The following is a 6,284-nucleotide window of genomic DNA, read 5'->3' as shown; positions in this document are numbered from 1 at the left end:
ATATATATATATATATATATATATATATATATATATATATATACACACATCACATATATATATATGTATATATGTTGTTGTTGTTGTTGGTGGTGTTGCTTTCTCTTTTTTCACACCTCATCCTGACATTGGAAAAATATCAAATCTTGGCTTTTTGCGCTGATTTCCTAAGAAAGTTTACTTTTCCTGTAATGGTTTGCACGAGTCGACCAGATTAAAAGAGAGTTTAGCTGCCTTGGTGGACTGGAAGTTTTCTCATAGTATATACATTCATTATAGAGCCAATGTTACGAAACCTTCTAATTGTAAACATTTCTTTTTCTTCATTTTTCTTCTATTTTTCCTTTTCTTCTTTCCTTCTTCCTCCTTTTACTTCCTTTTCGTTTTTTAAAAATTTTTTCCTTGTTTCTTTTTCTTTTTTCTTTCTTCTTCTGTTTCTTCTCTTCTCCTTCTCCACTCCTACCTCCTAAACCAGAAAAGGGACCTCCTGTACAGTTGCTCGATCTGCGTAGTAATAGAAGTGAAATTCAAATTCAAATTCCCTCAAATCATATCATACTGTCTTAAAACAGGTAGGTTCCACAGGACAATGGAACCCTGAATATACAAAAAGACGGGGGTGGTCATGGCTGGCACGTCTTTAATCATAAGTTTCAACAACAACTGATTCCAGAGTTGAAATTGATGAGAAAATATTCCACTTCTCGCGGTGTACATTTGTTTATCAGTTCACTGTCTATCAGTCTCTTTCCTTCTCTCTTTCCTTCTCTCTTTCTCTCTCGCTTTCTCGCCACCCCTCTTTCTCTCCCCCTCTCTCTCTCTCTCTACCTGTCTGTCTCACTCTTTATCTATCTCTCTTTATCTTGTTATATATTTCCTTCTTTCACTTTCTCGGTCCTGCTTCTTCTCTCTGCATGCTTACACATGCGTACACACGCGTGTTTGTGTGCGCGTGCAAATAATTCTTGTAGTATCATGTCTTCCAAACAAGGACATATCTTCCAGATTTATTCAAATGATTTTGCCACCAGATTGCCAGCTACAAAAACAAAATAGTCACGATGACTGTTTAGTAAGTAGTTAAACATTTATATATATTAGGGTGCTAAACTTCCATGAAACACAAACTCTGTGATGTGTTTTTACTTTAAAAACATCCAATGTTCTAATTCCCTTGCTAGATGACAGGAACTTGCACTTTGCTCTATTTGCTTTCAAATCCTATTTTTGATACGCTTTGTTCAACTGAATATATTCGATTTGTCATAGTTTTTACAGTTACGTCGTTAGCATATCTAATAACTATGAATTGGTCGTCATCGTCGACAAGTGCTAGACTTCATCCAAATTCAAAGTTTTTTCATAAATTCCAGGAAGATGTTGAAAACTGCAGACAACAGAATGTCGCCTTCTCTTAGACTTTCATTCACTGCAAACCAATCCTTCTGCTGACCCTTAACGATCACGACACACGGTATTGTTATTTAACACTTCTACAATTCTCTTTGGGCGTACACCTTTCATTTTCATTATCTTCAATAAAGACTTCCATAGATGGTATCAAAGTCAACTTTGAACTTGATGAAGTTGAAATGCAAGAGCAGTTGATATTTTTTCCTTAAAAATTTGAAGATAAAAATAGCATCTATTGTACTTTCTTCTAGGTCTAAAAAGCAAATTGACTATCTCCTGTCGCTTCTTCAGCTTTGCTTTTCATTCTGTAGAGGAGAATACTGCTGAATACTTTACCCAGGGAGGAATCAGCCGAGAATTGTCGGGGTTTTGCATAACAAACCTTCTTAAGTATTGATGTTACTAGCATACAAGTCCAGAAGTTTGGTCTCTCCTTTTTCTGCGTCACGGGTCATCAGCACGGCAGTTGCCCCACCCCGTCTCTAGTAGATCAAGGCACTTAGACACACACACACACACACACACACACACAAACACACACACACACACACATACACACACACACACACACACACACACAAAACACACACACGCACATATACATACATAGCAAGTCAGGTTATGTAATCCAAGCGTTTACCTCATGAAGCACTTCTAAAGATAGTGAAAATCGAAATGGGGAAGCTTCCTTACAAAACTACAGCGCCAACAATTTGAAAATCCACAAATTTCTGAAGAGTATATATAATGAAAAACATCGAAGAATAGTAACAACATGAGGCAAGATTGGTTAAAATGTGAGTTGATGAAACAATTGTAGACAATGTATGAAAAGGAATATCATTAACTTTTACTTGAATGGTTTTTACTGTATGTATGTATGTATGTATGTATGTATGTATGTACGCATGTGTGTGTGCATGTATGTGTGTGTCTGTAGTCAGTGTGTGTGCATACGAAAAAGAGGGAGAGCAAGAGGAAGAGAAAAGTAAGAGAAAGCAAGAGAAAGAGAAAGACTCACATCTCCTTATTCACAACAGGAAAATATGTTCTTTTCCAGAGAGCTATTGACCGTTCTTCGTTGTAATCAATGTATTAAGAAATGTAATACGTCATAATGTCATATTTTTTCAGAAAAGTCAACATCACTTTCCATCAGTTTCTCTCTATCTTTTTCTCCTTTTCGCTCTTTTTTCTCACTTTTTCTTTTTCTCTTTCTTTTTCTTTACGTATGTATGTATGTATGTATGTATGTATGTATGTATGTTCTCATTCTCTTTGAGTAAATTTTGACCTACTTGATAGCCAGGTTTTAACCATCATCCTTTAAGTTTTAAGAAGACCATGTAGATTTTGTACGTATGTATGCATGCGTGTATGCATGTATGTATGTGTGTATATGTTCTCTTTCTTTAATTTAGAGTAAATTTTGACTTACTTGGTAGCAAGGTTTTAAAGAAAAAAAAGCATCTTGTTTTAGCCATCATCCTTTAAATCTTAAGTTCTTGCAGATTTTGTACGTACGTGTGTAAGTAAGTATGTATGTATGTATGTATGTATGTATGTATGTATGCATGTATGTATGTATGTATTTATTTATGTATGTGATGTATTATCTATGCATCTATTGGGCTCCATTTTTTTTTGTGTTTTGTAACCATCTACCCACCATAATAATGCCTGTCCGTCAATCTAAAGAGTTACCTCACATTTCACTCCTACCTACACATACCCTGCTCCTGCTTCTCCTCGATTTCGTTTCTGATCCCTAACCACTGTTTCCTTCGCTAGTCTCACAGTCTCCACATTTATGCTTACTCAGAATTAAATTACAAGATGGAATGAGAAAAATGCATTGCGATATAATAAGTCTCTTTTCACAATAACTGTTTATGTTTCGTTGGAGATAACTATGCTTCAGCTTCCACTTAAATAAGCAACTATATTTTTTTGTAGTTACCTTAATTTACTTGAAACAATTTGTATGGTAGCTTCAACATTTGTTTTCTTAGTCTGATGTATTTAAAGGATTATATCTAAACTTGCTTTAGACAAATCCTAATTGCTTTGAATATTATTATTATTATTATTATTATTATTATTATTATTATTATTATTATTATTATTATTATTATTATTATTATTTTGTAATATTTCCAGAAATATCACAACATTCTTCTGTTGAATACAGTTCGGTGAGCTAATTCAACAACGCTAAGATATGTAACTCCGCAACAGATACCTCAAAACAGTACATATAAGCAAGGAAGAGAGATTAAGAATGAAAACAGGAGAGTTGCTATTGGTCACTGTTGTTGTTGCTGCTTCTGTTTAGTTTCAGGTATGCTCTGTTCAAGTGGGCCTATGATCAAAGGAATTTCAATCGGGACAATCCCGTCTTTTTCCTATGTGTAGGAAACCCGGAATACGCTATATCTCATGTCCATTTTCAAGACGATCGAGTGTGATTTCAGGAAGGTTAAATTTCATTTCCTTCTTAGCGGATCAAACGACCACATAGAAATTCAGTGCTTTTGTTGCTGTTGTTGTTTAGTTCCACCTTAACCCTGTTCAAGCAGACTCACGATCAAGGACATTCCGGGACTGATTGCTCTATCATTTTATGTGCAAGGAGCCCAGGACATTATCCAACGTGTCTTACACACGTGTGTGTGTGTGTGTGTGTGTGTGTGTGTGTGCAGAAATACACACACACACACACACACACATATATATATATATATATATAAACATGCATACATACCTACACATTTTGGCTGCAATTCAATTTCGAGTAATGCCATTGCTTGATTTTTCTCTTCATCATGAGCAGTACGGATGTGACTTTTCAGCCCTGCTAAGGACTTTTGTTTTGTATAGACGTGGCGGGCGCCTCTGCAGTAGGTGTTACAATATTGTTTTAGGGAACCTTCATATGACGTTTCAATCTGCCTTAGGAACAACAGACAAATGGAAGTTGTTAACTATAGCAACTTCCCCATGTCTGTTGCTTCTAAGATATTTCTAAGGCCATTTTCACTTAAACAGACACGGCTATACTCGTTACCTATTGAAATGGGTTGTGAGCCAGCATACTCAGGCATATTCAAACATATCTCTTGAGCTTTTCATGATACGATTTCGTTCGAATTTCCTCCTCCCATCATGCACTGCTTTCCTCCACGATAAATGATTTAGAACGACGTTTTCTCAACCGTTTTCTAAAATTCTTACCTTCTTCAATGTATTCATGATGCAGTCCTTGTACTCTACTTTCAGTTTGTGCGATGGTCTCTTACCCTAGGCTAACTCACCATTATGGAAATTGCTTTCAGATCTGATTATCTTCCATCCTGACCACATGACCATTCCACCGTAATCGATGCCGAAGTATTAGAGACTTTGTACAGGCAGACCGACTACATTCGAAGACTTCAACGTCACTTATATACTTTTGCCATCGCATTATGTCCAGAGCCACGAATTTTGTGCCAAGAAAGGGTTTACCTGGTGTATGAGTGAACATTACTTTTGTCTTCTTTAAGCTCATTGCGAGGCCAAATGTAATACATGCATACATACAAAAATACATACATACGTACATACACACACATATATATATGTATCTTTATGTATACTCTTTTTACTTTCTTTTACTCTTTTAGTTGTTTCAGTCATTTGACTGTGGCCATGCTGGAGCACCGCATTTAGTCGAGCAAATCGACCCCAGGACTTATTCTTTGTAAGGCTAGTACTTATTCCATCGGTCTCTTTTGCCGAAACGCTAAGTTACGGGGACGTAAACACACCAGCATCGATTGTCAAGCGATGTTAGGGGGGACAAACAGGCACACTTACAAACATATACAAACTTAGGACACACATACATATAGACACACACATGCATATATAGACATGCTTGCACACGCATATATACATATAGACATACATGCATAAATGCATACATACACGCAGAGCCCAAAATATATGATTGGTTTTCTGTACGATTGTAGAAAAGAATTTATCCAAGATGTGTAAAGAGTGTGTGGAAAGAAATTAGAACCGTAATTCGTGGAGAAGGAAAAAGATTAAGAGCATTCCAGCCAAGACGACTCTGTCTCTTCTATTTTCAATTTTCTTTTTTCTTGTATACTAATTTAGAAATACAATGTCTTTAGTATCTGTTGTGTCGACGGCCCCAGGCGAAGAAGTAAGATCTCCCAAGACATATAAATAGAGGTAGTCTGGCTGTGGTAGGGGTGTTGAGCAGCAGTGGAGTAGCAGTCGTGTAGCAGTTGAGTAGCAGTCGAGTAGCAGTTGTGTAGCGGTTGAGTAGAGATCATCCGAAGGTGCTAGATAGCAGTAGCTTGAGACATAATAATATCTTTCTCTATTATAGACGGTATGATTTGAGGTAATTTGGCTCCTCTTTCTTGCAAACTGAGCGACTGCATAGAGGTTTTTTCTTGGTGGCTTATGGAAGGTTGTTACATCTGTTGGCATTAGATTCATTCAAATGTAGGACTGGCAGAGCATTGAATATGAAATACTTTTTGTGTGATTCTGGTTAAAGTCAGTTTGCTTTTCTTTTTCCTCTGGTTGTGGTCAACAAAATAAGAAACAAGTAGACAGAGAGAGAAATGGAGATAGAGAGAGGGGGAAGCGAAAGAGAGGAGAAAACGACCTCACAAAAATCCATTGAGTGTGGAAGGAGTAGAGACTTCTACTTCAGCCTAAAGGTATACATTTAAATAGGAATCAATATCTGAAAACACTTATTCATTTATTTATTAGCCACTTCAAGCCAATTGGTTTCCTTAAATGTCATATATACATATTCAGATACATACATATACATATATATATATATA

The 6,284-nt window shown here is 36.3% G+C and overlaps 1 long non-coding RNA gene across 1 annotated transcript in view; it reads right to left on the bottom strand.

Moving 5' to 3' along the window:
* The window catches only part of LOC106879917 (uncharacterized), a 23,523-nt gene extending 21,029 nt beyond the window's left edge, over positions 1-2,494 (bottom strand). Inside the window, exon 1 of the long non-coding RNA XR_001410681.1 lies at positions 2,435-2,494. This is a non-coding gene — a long non-coding RNA (uncharacterized LOC106879917). The remainder of the gene's footprint in view (positions 1-2,434) is intronic.
* Positions 2,495-6,284: the final 3,790 nt, after the last annotated feature.

Source organism: Octopus bimaculoides, chromosome 4 (assembly GCF_001194135.2).
Source record: "Octopus bimaculoides isolate UCB-OBI-ISO-001 chromosome 4, ASM119413v2, whole genome shotgun sequence".
In the NCBI taxonomy this organism is placed as follows: Eukaryota; Metazoa; Mollusca; class Cephalopoda; order Octopoda; family Octopodidae; genus Octopus; species Octopus bimaculoides.
The sequence above is the reverse complement of the archived record's forward strand: the minus strand, read 5'-3'. Positions and strand labels throughout refer to the sequence as shown.